Source organism: Apium graveolens, chromosome 10 (genome assembly GCF_009905375.1).
Source record: "Apium graveolens cultivar Ventura chromosome 10, ASM990537v1, whole genome shotgun sequence".
Classification (NCBI taxonomy): Eukaryota; Viridiplantae; Streptophyta; class Magnoliopsida; order Apiales; family Apiaceae; genus Apium; species Apium graveolens.
Window position 1 is genome coordinate 20,285,465 of NC_133656.1, and position 19,795 is coordinate 20,305,259.

The 19,795-nt window shown below is 42.0% G+C and overlaps 2 non-coding genes and 2 pseudogenes across 2 annotated transcripts; 1 reads left to right on the plus strand and 3 right to left on the minus strand.

The window, feature by feature from the left end:
• The window catches only part of LOC141690444 (uncharacterized), a 12,435-nt pseudogene extending 541 nt beyond the window's left edge, over nt 1-11,894 (plus strand).
• A 3,118-nt stretch (nt 11,895-15,012) lies between these two features.
• On the minus strand, nt 15,013-15,119 carry LOC141694775 (small nucleolar RNA R71). Its single transcript, XR_012564058.1, has one exon. It is a non-coding gene; the product is annotated as a small nucleolar RNA R71 (small nucleolar RNA).
• A 1,598-nt stretch (nt 15,120-16,717) lies between these two features.
• LOC141694507 (28S ribosomal RNA) lies at nt 16,718-19,114 on the minus strand (annotated as a pseudogene).
• Nucleotides 19,115-19,341: 227 nt separating this feature from the next.
• On the minus strand, nt 19,342-19,497 carry LOC141694288 (5.8S ribosomal RNA). Its single transcript, XR_012563608.1, has one exon. It is a non-coding gene; the product is annotated as a 5.8S ribosomal RNA (ribosomal RNA).
• Between the last annotated feature and the right edge of the window lie 298 nt (nt 19,498-19,795).

A 19,795-nucleotide genomic window follows, 5' to 3' on the forward strand; every position in this document is an offset into this window, starting at 1 on the left:
AGCTGGCTGTGAAGGTGTACCTCCACATAGCTAGTTAGCAGGATGAGGTCTCATTCATTAACGGAATTAACTAGACAAATCGCTCCACCAATTAAGAACGGCCATACACCACCACCCATAGAATCAAGAAAGAGCTCTCATTCTGTCAATCCTTACTATGTCTGGACGTGGTAAGTTTCCCCGTATTGAGTCAAATTAAGTCGCAGGCTCCACTCCTGGTGGTGCCCTTTTATCAATTCCTTTAAGTTTCATCCTTGCAACTATACTCCCCCTGGAACCCAAGAACTTTGATTTCTCATAAGGTTCCAGTGGAGTCCTAAAAGCAACATCCACTGATCCCTGGTCGGCATCGTTTATGGTTGAGACTAGGACGGTATCTGATCGTCTTCGAGCCCCCAACTTTCTTTCTTGATTAATGAAAACATCCTTGGCAAATGCTTTCGCAGTTGTTCGTCTTTCATAAATCAAAGAATTTCACCTCTGACTATGAATTACGAATGCCCCCGACTGTCCCTGTTAATCATTACTCCGATCCTAAAGGCCAACGTAATAGAAATGAAATCCTATGATGTTATCCCATGCTAATGTATACAGAGTGTAGGATTGCTTTGAGCAATCTAATTTCTTTAAAGTAACAGTGTCGGAGGTATGACCCGGCCAATTAAGGATAGGAGCGCATCATTGGCAGAAGGGACGAGACGACCGGTGCACACCAAAAGGCGGACCGACCGACCCAACCCAAAGTCCAACTACGAGTTTTTTTGTTGCTAAATTGATTTTATAGATAGAGAAAAAGAGAATATACAAGGGATTCACCCTATGATCTATGACATGCCATAGATAATGCTATCTTTAACCAATCTCAGAGAAAGATTGGAGGAAGAAAATAGAAAGATGAAAGGAAAATCAATAACAAAGCTTATCTAAATCTGGCCTATTATAAATAACTGAATTAAACCACTTAGAAGTACCAAGCTTATCTTTGATATCAAGAACAATTCCTTGTAGGAGCTTCGAAGGACCAAAAACACCTCTGTCGTGGGCTCTAGCATTTCTATCTCGCCACAAATAGTAGCAAAACACCTGTGCATAACAAAGAGCAATGGTTCCCTTAGGTTTATCCTCCAAGTCGATCAGACTAACCAAGAAGTGGTTCCAGGATTCAAGCATAGTGGAGATGCCAATAGTGTCAAAAACTCGAAGCAGAATCCACTTGCTGTAATTGCAATGTAAGAAAAGGTGCGTTGTGGTCTCTCAGCCAAGGATACACAGAAAGCATTGTTGAGAATTAGAGATGCCAAATCTATGGAGCCTAACTGATGTGCTAATTTGGTCCAAACAACTCAGCCACTGAAAATGAGCATACCTGTTAATCTAAAAGCGATGTCAAACTGCTTTGTACCAAGGCACCACAGGCCTAAGATCTCGGATAGCCTCCCAGATATGCCAGGTTTTAATCTTAGAAGCATCTAAGCCATCCCACAGAATGTGATCAGTACCACTAGAATGAATGGTCGGGAGATTAGTATCTTCAAGCAATCTAGCTAGCAAGGTTGCAATGTGGTGAACTCTCGGGTTGAGTCTAGGTAAGAGCCAGGACCCCAGGTGAATTATATGGCCAACCAAAGCACTAGTAGGGAGGGAGCATTGGCCAATAATGGGAGAAGTATGAGAGGCTGCAAGACAACATTTTTGCCACCAGGGGTCAAACCAAAGACATATGGATGAACCATCAACAATGTAGTAAGACAAGAACTATAGAGCCAAGCTCCTAGATCTGAGAACCTTCTTCTATATCCAAGAGCAATCTGTTGGGAGGTCCATGATCCAGAAGTGCTTATGCTTGAGCACTGTTCTATTAATCCAAGAAGCCCATAGAGAGTTCGAGTTTGTCACCATTTTTAGCAAGTGATAAATAATTTGAGCTCTATTCCAGTGCATCATGTTTTTGATACCCAGGCCCCCCTTATCCTTGGGGAGACATAAAGCGTCCCAAGCTACCTTGGCTCCACCCTTATGATTGATATTTCCTTTCCATAGGAATCTAGTTAACATGGACTGAATATGTTGGTGCACTACCGAGGGTATGTGGAAATGATTACTCCATAAAGCTTGGATGGCATGAACAATGGTCTTGATAAGCAAAACTCTACCAGCTAGATAAAGAAGCAGATTTTCCCAAGAATTGAGCTTAGAAGTGATTCTTTCTATGAGGGGGATGTAGTCATTTATGCATAGTTGGGAATAAATCAAAGGAACGCCCAGGAACCTAACTGGTGGAGTCCCTCTCAGTATAGCATAAGTCTCATCAGACAAAGCAACGAACTCACGGTCACAATTGCCAAGAAAACTGTTACTCTTATACACAGTAGGATGAAGACCACTTCACACTGAAAATTTAGCAAGGTTGTCCATTATATGCAAGACTGAGTCCTTGGAGCCCTTAGCAAAGAAGAACACATCATCCGTAAAAAATAAGTGTAAGATGTTGAGCTCTCTGCACTTCTAGTGGTGCTGAAACCCTGAAGGAGTCTGGGCTAGAAGACAAGATAAAACATTCATGCAAAGAGCAAAAATGTATGGAGACAAAGTGTCCCCTTGGAGAATGCCCACTGTGCCTTTTAAGAAACCATGAATGACCCCATTAAGCTTAATTGAGAACCTAGGAGAATAAACACAGCTTTTGATCCAGGAGATCATAACATCAGGAACCCGAATTTTATGAAGAACTACCAAAATGAAGTCCCATTTCAGGGTGTCAAACGTCTTGTGTAAGTCAATTTTTAGAGCACATCTAGAAGCCCCTGTCTCTCTATCATAACCATGAAATAATTCTTGTGCAAGCAAGATATTATCAGAAATAGAGCGTCCCGGGATAAAAGCTGATTTTGCAATGTTACCAATGTCAGGGAGCAAGCCTATTTTAGCAATAATTTTTGAAATGCATTTATACATAACAATGCACAATGAATAGGCCTAAAATATTGCATTTTTGAAGGTGTGGGAACCATGGGAATAAGGGAAATAAAGGATGAATTTGTACCCGTAGACATTGTGCTTGTGGAGAAGAATAACTTCACTGCCTCACAAAAGCTAGGACCTGTGATTTCCCAAGTTGCTATAAAGAATTCCACATTGACACCATCAGGACCCGGTGCCTTATTACGCTTTATGGATTTTAAGGTCTTTAGAATCAGAGAATCTGTCACAGGAGCTACCAAGGAACTCGATTGCTCAATAGTGACAGTGTTGCAAGTAACCGAGCTAAGGTCAATGGATCCTTGAGTCCCAATATTAGCCAATAGGACTTGATAGTAAGACACAACAACATTAGCACATTCATGTTGCCCATAAACCAAGTCCATAGTCTCATTCTCCAAGCTGAGCACTTTATTGTGAGTCCAGTTAGCCTTACATTACTGATGAAAAACCGAGTTATTACCATCACCTATGTTCATCCACTTGACTCTTCACTTTTGGAGTAGAAAATGTTCTTCTTGGAGAATAGCCACATTAAGCTTCTCAACAAGGGCCTGCTCTTGATGCATCAACTCAAGAATTTTGTTCAGGACTAAAGCATTTTGGACCTCAGCAAGCTGCATTCTCACAGTATGCACAATATTGTGGAGATTACCATGCTCTTTGTTAAAAGCCCGAAGAGCTTTTTTAGCATTTTTGAGCTTGAAATTGAACTAATTCATAGGGTTACCAAGGTAATTAAGGGACCATGCCCTGGAAATCAATGCAGCAAACCCTGGCAAGTCAAGCATAAAGTTGAAAAATTGAAAGGGTTTACCAAAGTGCTTAACCTGAAGAGGTTCTTCATAAAGGAGAGGATTATGATCCATAATGCCTCGATGGTGAACAACAACATTACCCTCAGTGAAAGTATTAAACCACAAAGCATTTACAATCATTCGGTCCAATCTTTTAAGAATAGGGACTTGGGAACGTTTATTAGTCCAAGTGAAGAGTTCACCTAAAGTTCGAACATGCCCCAGTCCTAAATCAGTAACACAATCTTTAAAGATTTGCATGTCTGGAGTCCAATGCTCCCTCCCTCCAGAAATCTCATCAATGTCAAGCACACAGTTGAAGTAACCTAGCAAGCACCAAGGCATCGAATTTTGATTCAAATTTGTATAATAATTCCAAAAGGGAACCCTGTCACAAGCATCATTAATGTCAAGCATACACGTAGGAAACCAGAATTGTTAAATTTTTCTCAAGGAAAGTAGCAAAGCACATGATACATTGAGCATTACTAGAATGAAGAGAAACTTGCCAAACCCCAGGATCCCAGCCAACCTAGATTCGACCATTATAGTGGTTCTTAACCAATGCCAATTTTTATTTATTTTCTTAGAAATACCTAAGGCATTATGAGCCTTTACGTTTGTTTCAAGAACACCCATTAAACCAACTTTATTCATGGTGACAAAATTTTGAAGTTCCTTTCGATGCAGACTCTTGTTGAGCCCCCTCACGTTCAATGAGGCAAATCTCATTTCAACATCTTAAGCTCACAGGCTGAACAGCCAGTTTGGGACTCTTCTTGTGTGTAGGACTTTTTATGTTCACAACTCTGGTAAATCCATCCTCATCAACCAAATCAGAAGTGCAGGCTTTGAGATCAATTACTACTGGGTGGGTTTGGCCTTTGGGTGTTGCAGCCACTGTGGACACTGTGGGCGATGCACGCACTATAGGCGCTATGGGCACTGAGGGCGCTGCATATAGTATCTTTATTGCCTGTGAGACTCGAGCATCTTGACTACGACCCCGTCTTCTCTTTTGTCCTGGAGACTTTACAACCTCTGTGCCAATAATAGTGCTAACAGTAGTGTCAATAGGAACAGAAATCTTGGGATCTGCCTCCGATGGGGCTACGCGTGACTCCACAATAGGAACCGTCTCCATTTGCTCTTCTAACTGAACCGCGGAATTTACCAATATATTTGTGTCGATTTCCGGATCAAATTCCTCCGAATCATCAACATTATCAAGCACTGTGTTGTCTTCCTATTGCTGGACATCCTCTAAAGTTTGGTCACCATCCAGAACTAAATCACAGCCTAAGAATTCACCAAAGACCTTTGGATTAACACCTTAATTTAGACTATGTGCCTTGCTTTTCAATACAATGTTGCAGCCTTCCTATTGCTCTTGATCCTTGTCATTAGAGTTAAGAACTCCTGCTTTGCTCAAAGTCTGATCCTTCTTTGCCATTTTTGAAGTACCCTGTGTGGCTCCTCTAGGCCTGGGTCTAGGAGTCGGTTTTACAGCATTTGGGTTATGTGCACACCTCGAAAACGAGTGCCCAAATGCTTTACAATGACTACAGGAGTAAGGGAGCTATGGATAAATGATGCCGACTTTAACCAATTCCTCATCACCATATTCATCTTGAATCGGGACCCAAATAAAGTCTGGTCTAGGGCTTGAGTAAGATAACATGACCAGGACAGAGGCATACTTTGTAGGCTCAAATTTTGTAGTTATTTCATTGTTTAATGGAAAACCCACAGCCTTGACAATATGTGTGAGGCCATCCCGAGACCAATAAGAGTGAGGAACATACTCAAGCTTTAACTAACAAGGAACCGATTCTATGACATTCTTCTTAAATTTATTTGTTTCCATCCAAGGTAACAAATAAAGAGTTCTTCCTCCCATAACAACCGAGTTAAGGCCAAGAATATCATTCTTTTCTTTCTCAGAATTGAATTTGAAAGTAAAATAGCCCTTAGAGCTATAGAACACCCTGCTCAAGCCATGATTTTTCCAATATTTGAAAGCTTGCTCACGAACAAAACAGAAGTCAAAGCTTCCCCCAATAAAATGCCCTATGATGCTAGTACTCCAATTTTTCCGAGCATTAACAAAAAAGGGTTTAGGTGGCCTAATTGTAGCCAAACCATCTTTATTAAAAGAAAATTTTGCATCCGCATTAGTTGTAGGTTCCTTAGAAGGTATAGTCTTTGTGATAATAGAACTCCAAGTTTTCGGGTTTTGAGTATTAGCATCATTATTTGATACAGGTTCTGTGTGGGCACTAGATTCAACCACAGTTTCTTTTGGGACATAGACCGTAATTATACCATTATGCACAAAGATATTATCATGTAAATCCTCAAGAACAGGGGGGCTAGTAGGTGTATTACCTTTGTATTTTGTTGCTACAGAAGTAGAGGATTTTGTAGAACCCTTAGGAGAATTATCTTTGCTGGGACCAGAATCACTCCTGGTGGAACCACCATCCAGGATTAGTCTTGTTTCCTCATAGATTCTTTGGGATGTAGTAGGACATCATTCACTATTTTGAGCAGCTTCAGCCAAGAATTGATGGTCAACTGTTGGTAAGGCTAACAATGGAGGAGCCACATAGTTATGGCCAAAGAAATTAGAGAATTCTTCCAAGTTCATGCTACCATAATTTTCAGAATACCGGGACCCCATGGAGAATCAAGAAGATATGAAATATGGGTGTTGAAATGAAGGTAATAAGGAGGGGAAGCAGAAAGTATAGAGCGTGTATAGAGTGAGTGAATAAAGGAACTGGGATGAAGGTTGGAAGAAAATTTAGGTTGAAGAAAGAGAAGGAAGGACTGCTGGATAATAGCTTGTATTGGATATTAGATCTGTGTAATAGCTTGGTGGGAAATTAAAATTCTAGAGAGAAGGAGGAGCTTCTTACTCTAGAAAACATGACTAGCACAACTAACTACGAACTTTTTTTTTGGCTAAATTTAGTATATATAGACAAAGAAACATGGATCAACCCAAAGCTCTATGACAGGCCATAGAGAGGGCGCTATATATAACCAATCTCAGAATAAGATTGGAGATAGAAAGCCAAACTATAACAGCTAAGACAAAGCAACTAAATACTAAAAATAGGGAAATACAAGTAATTAAATCAGGCCTATTACAAACTAGTTTAGAGAACCAAGTCAAACTATGCAACCTTGCCACAAAGTCCCTAGTTATGCACTGCATTAGCTTTGAGGGGCCAAGGATGCCTGAGTTGTGAGCACGAGCATTACGCTCCCTCTAGAGATGGTAACAAAAAATCTGCATAAGACAAAGGCCAAACACGCCCTTAAGCTTATCCTCAATGTTTGACAGATGGTGAAATAAGGTTATCCAAATGTCACCCACAACCGAGAGATCGACAAGAGCCAAAAGTCTTACCAAAATCCAACGACTATACGTGTAATGAACAAATAAGTGAGAGTATGTTTCCCTTCCTACGATACATAGGAAACACTGCTGAGAATCTGAAATGCTAAATCTATGCAATCTAGATAAGGTGTTGAGTCGACCATGACAAAGAACCAATTCATGGTGGGCATACCTATTGATTCGAAGCTTGTGCCAAACTGCATTATGCCAATCAACCAGATCTCCTCTATTTCTGATTGAGTTCCATATATTCCAAGTTTTAATCTTTGTTGCAACCATTCCATCCCAAAGAATAGTATCAACACCACTCGTGTTAATAGCTGGAAAGTCGAAAGCATGGAGCCAATGCTAAAGAATGGGATCAAGGTGATGATGTCTGTTATTTGGCACCGGGAGGCATCAAGACCCTGAAGAAATGATTTTACTCACCATATCATTAGCATGAAAGCCACATTGATTTATGATAGGAGAAGAATGTAAACTGGCCAAACAAGTTCCTCCCCACCACGGATCAAACCATAGGGAAATAGTGTCACTTGTGCCAACAAAGTAAGAAAAGAATTGGAGAGCAATTCTGTGAAGTTTTAAAACCTTTCTCCAAATCTATGAACAGTCTGTAGTAATACTAATAGTCCAGAAGTGTTTGTGCTTTAGGACGGTTTCATTAACCCAGCGAGGCCCAAGGCTGCTTGATTTAGTCACCACTCGAAGCAAATGACCAATGAGTTGAGCTTTATTCCATTCGATCATGTTTTTTAGACCAAGTCCCCCTTCCTCCTTTGGAAGACAAACCACACTCCAGGCAATTTTTGCCCCACCTTTGTGGTTTATGTTACCTTTCCACAGAAAACGAGTCAATAATGACTGGATAGTTGCATGAACAAGAGCTGGCAACAAAAAGTGCTACACCAAAATAATTCAATAGCATTCAGAATAGATTTGGTTAAAAGAACTCTTCCTGCCATGGACAATAAGAGAGTAGACCAAGAGTGCATACGAGAAATGATTTTATCAATTAAGGGCATACAATCATTTACACATAGTTGAGAAGATATTAAAGGTACTCCAAGAAATTTGACTAGAAGAGTACCTCTCGGGATGCCCAAGGTGTCAAACCAATCCAGGAAATTGCTATCACAGTTGCAAACAAAACCGGTGCTCTTTGTTATGCTAGGAACCAAACTACTCCACATGGAAAAGGTGGTAATAGAAGTCATAATATGCTCAACAGAAGGCCTGGAACCATGGGAGAAAAAAAGAACATCATCAGCAAAAAACAAATGATTGATCTTGAGATCCTTGCAATACCAGTGGAACTTGAAATGAGAAGGATTGTCATTGAGAATTCAAGACAGAATATTCATGCAGAGAGCAAAAATATAAGGTGACATAGGGTCACCTTGTCTTAAACCTTTAGTTCCTCCAAAATAGCCATGAATAATCCCATTTAATTTCACAGAGAACTTAGTCGTGCAAATGCAAGATTTTATCCAAGTAATCATCATAGTAGGAAATCTCATCTTGTGAAGAACTGCCAGAATAAAATCCCAGCTAAGAGAGTCGAATGCTTTATGGAGATCAATCTTGAGTGCACACTTGGGTGAACCAGTTTCTCTGTCATAGCCTCTAAATAATTCTTGAGCTAACAACACATTGTCAGAAATTGAACGACCCGGGATAAATGTAGATTGAGCTATATCAACAACTGAGGGCATGATGCTCTTAAAACGCATGGTAATGATCTTAGAAATACATTTGTACAACACAGAGCTTAAAGAAATGGGTCTGAAATCATTCATTCGAGTTGGGGCCACTGTTTTAGGAATTAAGGAGATGAAAGTCGAGTTAATACCAGAGTGCATTGACCCTGAGGCAAAAAAGAATTTGACTGCATCACAGAAGCTAGTGCCTATAATATGCCAAGTAGCAATAAAGAACTCCACATTGACACCATCAGGCCCTGGTTCCTTGTTCCTTTTCATTCTTTTGATCGTATCATAAATCAAAAGATCAGTAATTGGAGCTGTTAAAACAAGAGATTGTTCTTCACTTAACTCCTTGCAATTAACCAAAGAGAGGTCCAAAGATTCTTGTTGACAGGGACTACCAAGCAACTGAGAAAAATAGTGAACCGCAACCTGAGCACATTTGTTTTGGCCATGCACAATATTACCCTCACCATCAACAAGGGCAAGGACCTTGTTTCTGTTCCAGTTAACTTTGCATTGCTGGTGAAAAAACCAGTTGTTCTTATCCCCAAGATGTAACCATTTCACTCTAGCTTTTTGAAGCAAGAAAGATTCTTCTTGAAGCAAAACATTATTAAGATTAGCAATGAGGATTTTTCTTCATCTAAAACCCCAGAATCAGAAGAAGAACTTGAAGAAACTTGAAAATCTGCAAGAGCATTACGAGCCACAATCACATTAGATTGAATGTTGCCATGATCTCTGTTGAGCTGTTTTAGCAAAAGCTTGGTGTGCTTGAGCTTAGCACTAAATTGAGCCATAGGAGTACCCTCATAATGTAAGGACCAAGATGAAGACACTAAGTCTAAAAACCCTAGGATCTCGATCATGTAGTTGAAGAATTGAAAGTATTTACCATATTTTTGAAGCTGCATTGACTCCTCAAAAAGCAATGGATTATGATCCATTAGACCCCTGTTCTTAACCTCAACACTACCTTCAGAAAAGGTATTTAACCAGTTAGAATTTTCCACCATTCGATCCAATCATTTATGAACAAGGTCAGGGATCTTTTGTTAAACCAAGTAAATCTATCCCCAACAGTACACATTGAGGACATACCACTATCAAAAAGACAATCTTTGAAGGTCTGCAAGTCTGGAGTTCAACGTTCTCTCCCACCATAAACTTCACTAAGACTAGTTATACAATTAAAATCTCCAATTAAATTCCAAGGCATTGAGGTAGTACTAAAAGACAACATGTGGTCTCATAAAGAGACTCGATCAATAGCATCATTAAATGCATAAATAAAGGTGACAATCATGCTCAAATCTTTCTCAATAAACTTAACATAACAAGAGATATGTTGACCAGATTTTGAGTGCACAGAAAGCTCCTAAACATTAGGGTCCCAACCCACCCAGATTCTTCCATTGTGATGATACTCATAGTTAAATATCAATTCCCAATTTTTGTTCATTTTCTTCGAAATGCCTATAGCATTAGGTAGCTTGACTTTAGTTTCTAAAATACCCATAAAATCCAGTTTATGAGAAGAAATAAAATTCTGCACTTCTTTTTTATGGGGGCCCTTGTTGATGCACCATACGTTCCATGAGGCAAACCTCATTGTAAACGTTTGAGAATTGTTGGCTTAGAAGCCAGTTTGTTACCTTGTCCGGGGCTATGCCTTGGACTCTGTATAGGACGTTTTCTGTAGGTTACCTGAGTAAACCCTTCATCATCAACAATGGCTTTTGATTTTGGTGGCAAAGGGGCTGAGGCACTAAGAGCAATCACCACAGCTCGAGTAGGTGTAGTGTTAATTTTTTGAGAAGCAATAGGGACCACATGAGCTAACACTACATCCTGGCTTCATCCTGTTCTTCTTTTCTGGTTGTTGACAGGTGATTTGTGCAACTCAGAGTTTGTGCACAGCTCCTCAATAATTCCAAAATACATAGTTGTGCTACCAACAATAGGTATGCAATAGGATTTAGTAGAATCATCTCCAGCTTTGCTAGGTTCAACATCACCAACCAATTCAGTCACCACATTGCCATCAGTAGTAATTTCAGTTTCAACAATATCAGTAACTTGAGCATCTGCAACAGGCTCATCCGCTGTATTGATCAATTCAGTCTCAAAGGTTTCAAGATCATCACCATTAAGAACATCTTCAATATTCTGATCATCATCAAGAACAACATCACAGCCCAAAAATTCATCAACAATCATAGGATTAAATTCACCAACTCGGTGCTCAACAGGGTTTACAATTTGGTCACTTTGCTCATTTTTTTCATTGTGGTCATTTAAGACAGGTTCCTTGCCCTTAGTATTGACTACTTGCCTAGGGACTTTAGTCTTTGCTTGAGTGACACCAGAGGGTCTGTTCCTGGGAGTAGGCTTTGTCATTGGGATTGTTAGCACATCTGGAGAAAGAATGACCAAATGCTTTACATGAGCTGCAAGAATAAGGTAGCTGAGGGTAAACAATAGAAACTTTCACCAATTCAGAATTACCAAGCTTATCTTCCACTGGCACCCAAATGAAACTACAAACTTTTTTTTTTTTTGCTAAATGAAACTACAAACTTTTTAACTGCAATAACTTAAATATATGCTATTGGAGCTGGAATTACTGTATCAGCTGGCACCAGACTTTCCCTCCAATGGATCCTCGTTAAGGGATTTAGATTGTACTCATTCCAATTACCAGACTCAAAGAGCCCGTTATTATTATTTATTGTCACTACCTCCCCGTGTCAGGATTGGTAATTTGCGCGCCTGCTGCCTTCCTTGGATGTGGTAGCCGTTTCTCAGGCTCCCTCTTCAGAATCGAACCCTAATTCTCCATCACCCGTCACCACCGTAGTAGGCCACTATCCTACCATCGAATGTTGATAGGGAAGAAATTTGAATGATGCATCGCCGGCATGAGGGCCGTGCGATCCGTCGAGTTATCATGAATCATCGAAGCGACGAGCAGAGCCCACGTCGACCTTTTATCTAATAAATGCATCCCTTCTAGAAGTCGGGGTTTGTTGAACATATTAGCTCTAGAATTACTACGGTTTTCCGAGTAGCAGATACCATCAAACAAACTATAAATGATTTAATGAGCCATTCGCAGTTTCACAGTCTGAATTAGTTCAGACTTACACATGCATGGCTTAATCTTTGAGACAAGCATATGACTACAGGAAGGATCAACCAGGTAACATTCCTCTTTGCTGTTGGCTCCACATGAGCAAAGGATAAATACCATTCTTTAGTCAATGCAAGGCACGACAGGCTTCCGTACGGGACAATAATTTCAGGCATAAAAGGGGCAAATACCCCAAGTCGAACATATTTCCACATATAAGACTTTGAATGACACATGGGTATCCGGTGCCTGCTAGCTTAAATGGCAAAGCAAGGACAGGCATCCTGGTGAGCTTCGAGGTCTACCTCGCACCAAACAATTAGACCGAGATAGAGGTGTGACTATGAGACTTGAGAATTCTGTAAAATAGGTATGCTGCACAGGGGGCCAAGCCAACCCAAAGCTAAATATTTAGCACTCGGGCAGAATTGAAGTAGTTTGAACAAGCGATTGTCGCTGCCAAGGCAGGGAACCAACCGATCGGAACAAACCAACCACCACTCATGTGCTACACGTACAAAATGCCTGCAACACCCATTAGGTACAATCCCAAAGGACCCAAAGTCTAGAAAGGACTTGACCATAACAAATGAAGGAAACATGAACCACTAAGCGCGTATCACAAAGTAAACCATTTACTTCCAAGAACTAAGGCCGCCTACTCCGAACAAAAAAAGAGATAGCACTCAGCAAAGTTCACGACCCTTTCAACTGCACCATTTAGCCACCAGTAGTCGAAGGTCACCGAGATGCTTCAAGCTTGGCATACTGAGGCCCGAATAGTTGCATCATAACACTAGCCCCGCCTAACTAGCCATGTTTGTTCAGAACCGAGACGAATCTATCTATTCTGTAAAATGAAGCAAACACGTTTGGTTTCACCATCCGGCTATCCATGGGCAAATACCACCTCATTCTCTATATAGGGAAATCACGACCAAGGAACACGTTAAGCTTTAGGCTTCCCCAACAACGGCCTACAAAGAATAAATTCCAAGAACTAGGGACTAATCTTTTGAACAAACAAAGAGATAGCACTCAGCAAAGTTCACGACCCCTTCACCTATAGGAAAAGGATAAAATCTGAGTTTTTCCCAGAAGGACGGCGCGCTCGCCCTCTGATAGCGCGCGGCCGCACCGGGGTTTTAGAAAGACAGCGCGCCCGCCCTGTGATAGCGCGCCCGCGCTGTGATAGCGCGCCCACACTGTGATAACGCGCGGCCGCACCGGTGCCGAATTTAAGAATCCTGTTCTACTTTAATTCTAAAAGGGAAGACTTCCAAATTGTTTAGGGCTGCTATATATATTTAAATAAGATCATTTTTAATAGAGAGACGTACCCGAGTGTAAGGAGATCAGTAAGAAGACTGTTTTAGAAAGGATTCAACGAAGACGAAGAAGATCTTATTTTTACTTGTAAATCTTTGTTCTAAGTTGTAACTTGGATGCTAGTTTTCTTATTTTGTGAACCTTACTCTTGTTTCATACTTGGTTTTATTAATTCGTTATAAAGACTATGTTTATTATACCATGCTTTCATCGGAACCCACGTTGATGATGAGTCCGATTATAGGCTAATCGTCATCGTGGGGTTCTAGTGGATTTATTTATGGATTTCTTTATTTAAATTATTTGTATGCCTTAGTGTGTGTTGATTGTATGATAGCCTAGTATTGGTTGTGCTTATTCGTCTTATAAGAGTCGCGAACTTGTAAGATAGTGTGTTAATTCTTAATGAAGCCATGCTAGCATAGGTTCATGTGTTATTGTTATGCATGATTCGTAGGTAATTTTACCCATCTTACTTTCCCTGTGTAATCATGATAGATAACTTGTGCTTCAAACCTATATGTTTTCAAATTCTACAGACATGTAGGGTCTCAATGTCATTGGTGTCTATTCAGCTTCTATCTCTTTTGTGGAAGTCTGTTAGTATGTTCTTCGTGCAACGACAGTTAGTGATTAGCGGTTCCGTGTTATCTGATTAGTGTCGTCACCATTGCATTCTAAGGTTAAGAATAATAAGACTATTGAATGAAGTATTTAATGAAGTTGGAATCCCATGTTTGTCTTATATAATTCACAATAATCTTTACTCTCTTAGTATAATCATTAGTATAATTCCTAGTATAAACGACCCAAAATTGTTATCGTCTTAGCATTGGATAATAGCCATATCATTGATGCATAGGTGCATAAATTACATAAGTTAACCAATTCAGTCTATGTGGGAACGAACTAGAAAAGATTCTATAATACTTGCGAACACGTATACTTGCGTGAATTATTAGCGCGTGTTTTGCCCTAACAAGTTTTTAGCGCCGCTGCCGGGGACTGCAGTGTTAACTAATATTTTGTGTGTTTATCATCAGTGATCGTTAAAGTTCATTGAATCAGACATTGTTACTCACATACTTTTTCTTTCTTATTGTCTTTCAGGTAATCTAGCGATCGTTTATGCAAACGCGTTCACGAGTTCGTAGGAGAATTCTGGAAAAAGACGAGGAAGAAGTAGTAGTTGAACATAGGGAAGATTTTTAGGATGAAGAAAAAGTAGCTGAAGAAGAGAAATTTGAAGAACCACCTTAATTAGAGATGGAGGAGCAAGAAGATAATTCTAAGACTTTGATGGACTTTTCTAAGCCGAAGATCAATGACATTCAGTCAAGTATCATCAGGCCAGCCATCAAGGCTAACACTTTTAAGATCAAGTCGAGCACGATTCAGATAATACAGAACTTAGTTTAATTTGGGGGTAATCCTATTGAAGACCCAAACATGCACATCAGGGATTTTATCGAGATCTGTGACACTTTCAAGTTCAACTGTGTGTCTGAAGATGCCATTAAGCTGCGAGTATTCCCATTCTCTTTGAGGGACAAAGCGAAGTGTTGGTTACATTCTCTACCACCGGGGTCCATCACCAAATAGGAGGACCATGCTCAAAAGTTTCTCACTAAATTCTTTCCTATGGTGAAGACTGCTGCAATCAGGAATGCTCTTACTCAGTTTGCTCAGCAAACTGGTGAATCTCTGTGTGGGGCTTGGGATTATTATAAGGAGATGCTAAGGAAGTGCCCACACCACGGCATGCCTGATTGGATGATCATAAACTGTTTTTACAATGGTCTAGGTGCACATTCTAGACCTATGCTTGATGCAGCATCTGGTAAAGCCTTATGGGCTAAAAGCTACAATGAAGCTTATGAGTTGATTGAGCTAATGGCAGCTAATAAATACTAGAATCCTACGCAAAGAATGTTACAAGGGAAGGTAGCAGGAATTCTGGAAGTGGATCAAGCTACTACTATAGATGCTCAACTACAAGCTTTGACGATGAAAGTGGACTCTTTGACCAATTATAGGGTTAATCAGATTACTAGTGCTTGTGAACTTTGTGAGGGAGCACATGAAACTGAGCAGTGTGCTATTTCTAGCGAATCAGGTCAATTTGTGAGCAACTTTCAGAGGTCACAACAACAAGATCCATCCACTTTTCATTCGAACAACCACAATCATCATAACTTCAGTTGGAGCAACAGTCAGAATACGGTGCAACAATCTTATCTTCCATATATTGTAAAGAAATATAACCCTCCCGGTTTTCAACAACCGTAATATGCCCCGAAACAACAACTTCAACTTCAAAAACTACCCCAAGCTAACAAAAAACCTGAATTGGAGGAGTTGAGACTCATGTGCAAGAGCCAACCTATCTCTATCAAGACCTTGGAAAATGAAATTGGGCAAATTGTGAATGGCTTACTTAATCGCCAACCTAGCGCGCCTCCAAATGATACTGAAGTGCCAGGCAAGAAGGAAGCTCAGGAGCATGTTAAGGCAATTATATTGAGGTCTGGTAAGATTGTAAATCTTGAAGTAGCTAAAACTCCAAGTACTGAAGTGGAGGCTGATGAAGAAGAATAGCAGAAGGAAGCCAAAGTGGAACCAAGGAAGACAACTGTTAAGCACACTCCTCCTGAGGGTAATACAGGGGAGAAACAGATCTATCCTCCACCTCATTTTCCTAAGAGGCTGTAAAAGAAATAACTGGATAAGCAGTTTGCAAAGTTTCTAGAGGTGTTCAAGAAACTTCACATCAACATACCTTTCGCTGAAGCTCTTGAGCAAATGCCTAGTTACGCGAACTTTATGAAAGGTATTCTCTCTAGGAAGGTGAAGCTTGATAACTTAGAGACCGTTGCTCTCACGGAGGAATGCAGTGCTGTGCTGCAACCGAAATTGCCTCTGAAGCTTAAAGATCCTGGAAGCTTCATTATTCATTGCACCATTGAAGATGTATCATTTGATAAATGTCTATGCGACTTGCCTGATCCAAAGCCTACATACATGACTTTGCAGTTGGCCAATCGTTCTATTACATATCCGCGAGGTATTGTGGATTATGTATTGGTCAAGGTGGATAAACTCATTTTCCCTACTAATTTTGTAATTCTTGATTTCGAGGAGGATAAAAAGATTCCCATAATCTTGGGAAGACCTTTCTTGGTGACTGACCGAACCTTGATAGATGTGTAGAAAGGTGAGCTTACCATGCGAGTGATGGATCATGATGTGACTTTTAATATGTTCAATTCCATGAAATTCCCTACAGAAAATGAGGAGTGTTTTAAGGTGGAAATGGTTGATACTGTGGTTAATTCTAAGCTCGATCCTTTTTTAAGGTCCGATGGCTTAGAGAAGGCCTTAATGGGGAATTCTGATAATGAAGATGATGAGGGATTGGATACATTGAGAATCTCTTTAATCCATTCATGCGCATCATTAATTAGATGACGAGGCATTTGGCTACCTTAAGAGAGTCATAGTTACTCTCGCCGTTTACCCGCGCTTGGTTGAATTTCTTCACTTTGACATTTAGAGCACTAGGCAGAAATCATATTGTGTTAGCATCCGCAGGGACCATGGCAATGCTTTGTTTTAATTAAACAGTCGGATTCCCCTTATCCGTACCAGTTCTTAGTGAACTGTTCAACGCCCGGGGAAGGCCCCTGAAGGAGCCGTTCCCAGTCCGTCCCCCGGACGGCACGCGACAATCCGCTCTCGCCGCGTGAGCAGCTCAAGCAGTCCACCGACAGCTGACGGGTTCGGGACTGGGACCCCCCTGCCCAGCCCTCAGAGCCAATCCTTTTCCCGAAGTTACGGATCCATTTTTCCGACTTCCCTTGCCTACATTGTTCCATCGAACAGAAGCTGTTCACCTTGGAGACCTGATGCGGTTATGAGTACGACCGGACGTGGGAGGCACTCGGTCCTCTGGATTTTCAAAGGCCGTCAGGGGCGCACCGGACACCGCACGACGTGCGGTGCTCTACCAGCCACTGGACCCTACCTCCGGCTAAGCCGTTTCCAAGGTGGGAAGGCTATTAAACAGAAAAAGTTAACTCTTCCCGAGGCCCCCACCGACGTCTCCAGACTCTCTAACGTTGCCGTTAGCCGCCATCCCGATTCAGGAATTTTAACCTGATTCCCTATCAAAGTTTATGCAAAACGCGCTATCTGACAAGCTTCCCCCATCTCATAGGATCGACTAACCCATGTGCAAGTGTCGTTTACATGGAACCTTTCCCCTCTTCGGCCTTCAAACTTCTCATTTGAATATTTTCTACTACTACCAAGATCCGCACCAATGGCCGCTCCGTTGGGCTTGTGCCCATGGTTTCGCAACGACCGCAGCGCCATCCTACTCATCGGGGACTGGCACTTTCCTCGACGGCCGGGTATAGGTCGCGCGCTTAAGCGCCATCCATTTTAGGGACTAGTTGATTCGGCAGGTGAGTTGTTACACATTCCTTACCGGATTTCGACTTCCATGACCACCATCCGATTGTCTTAATCGACCAACACCCTTTGTAGGTTCTAGGTTAGTACGTAGTTGGGCCCCGTAACCCGGCTTCCGGTTCATCCCACATCGCCAGTTCTGCTTACCAAAAATGGCCCAGTTAGAGCTCTCGATTTTGTGGCACGACTCAATAAAGCAGCCGTGCCATCCTACCTATTTGAAGTTTGAGAATAGGTCGAGGGCGTTGCGCCCCCGATGCCTCTAATCATTGGCTTTACCCGATAGAACTCAGACCTGGGCTGCAGCTATCCTGAGGGAAACTTCGGAGAGAACCAACTACTAGACGGTTCGATTAGTCTTTCGCCCCTCTACCCAAGTTAGACGAACAATTTGCACGTCAGTATCGCTATGGGCCTCCACCAGAGTTTCCTCTGGCTTCTTCCCACTCAGGGATAGTTCACCATCTTTCGGGTCCCGATAGGAATACTCACACTCGAACCCTTCTCAGAAGATCAAGGTCGTTCAGTGGTGCACCCCATATGGAGATCCCGCCAATTAGCTTCCTTGCGCCTTACGGGTTTACTTACCCGTTGACTCACACACATGTCAGATTCCTTGGTCTGTGTTTTAAGACGGGCCGAATGGGGCACCCGCAGGCCTGTGCCAGGAGCACGCAGATGCCGAGGTATGCCATGAGGCGCGTGTTGCCACCACAATCAACAAAACGACATCTCCATAAACATTTCTAAATCCCGAGCTTTGGCCGTCATGCCAATCCGCACATTTCCACACCCCGAGCCGATCGGCGGACCGGCTTGACACTGTTCCACATCCGACCATGGTGCATCACCGATCCCCATCCGCTTCCCCTCTCACCATTTCAAGCACTCTTTGACTCTCTTTTGGAAGTCCTTTTTCATCTTTCCTTCACGGTACTTGTTTGTTATCGGTCTCTCGCCTGTATTTAGCCTTGGATGGAATTTACCGCCCGATTGGGGCTGCATTCCCAAACAACCCGACTCGTAAACAGCGCCTCGTGGTGCAATAGGGTCCGGGCATGACGTGGCTCTCACCCTCTCTGACGAGCCCTTCTAGGGGACTTGGGCCCGGTCCGTCGCTGAACACGCTTCTCTAGACTACAATTCAGATGACAGAGCTGCCCAATTTTCAAGCTGGGATATTCCCGGTTCGCTCACCGTAACTAGGGGATTCCTTGTAAGTTTATTTTCCTCCGCTTATTGATATGCTTAAACTCAGCGGGTAGTCCCGCCTGACCAGGGGTCACAATTAAGGCGAACAAATTTTGTAGCGCCTCAGGGTCCCCGAGCTCCTTAGATGACACGATTATGTCTGACAAGACAAGAGGGTCTTTTATAACCACCGATGTCACGACGTCCATCGCGGGAGACTCGCTTTTGCGCCAACCACACAACACGCCACGGGAGGCCAATTTCCGCCCAAAAACCAACACCCATCATCAAAGAGTGAGTGTTTGAGGGCAAGAAAATGTGTGACACCCAGGCAGACGTGCCCTCGGCCTATTGGCTGTGGGTACAACTTGCTTTCAAAGACTCGATGGTTCACGGGATTCTGCAATTCACACCAAGTATCGCATTTCACTACTTTCTTCATCGATGCGAGAGCTGAGATATACATTGTCAAGAGTCATAGTGTTTTGGAATGACGTCGCCGCCACTAACGGGGTGCGAACATACAATTCAGTTTTGACTTCCTTGGTGCATTTTACGCCCGGATCATTCGTAGGCCGATGGCCACCAAAGAGGGTCCACCTACCAAAGGTTTGTAAACGGCAGACCGAAGCCCACCGATGCTTGCCCAATGTGTTTACGTGTTAGCAGCGGTTCATACTGCTATCGCAGGATTTGACAATGATCCTTCTACAGGTTCACCTACAGAATCCTTGTTACGACTTCTCCTTCCCCTAAATGATAAGGTTCAGTGGGC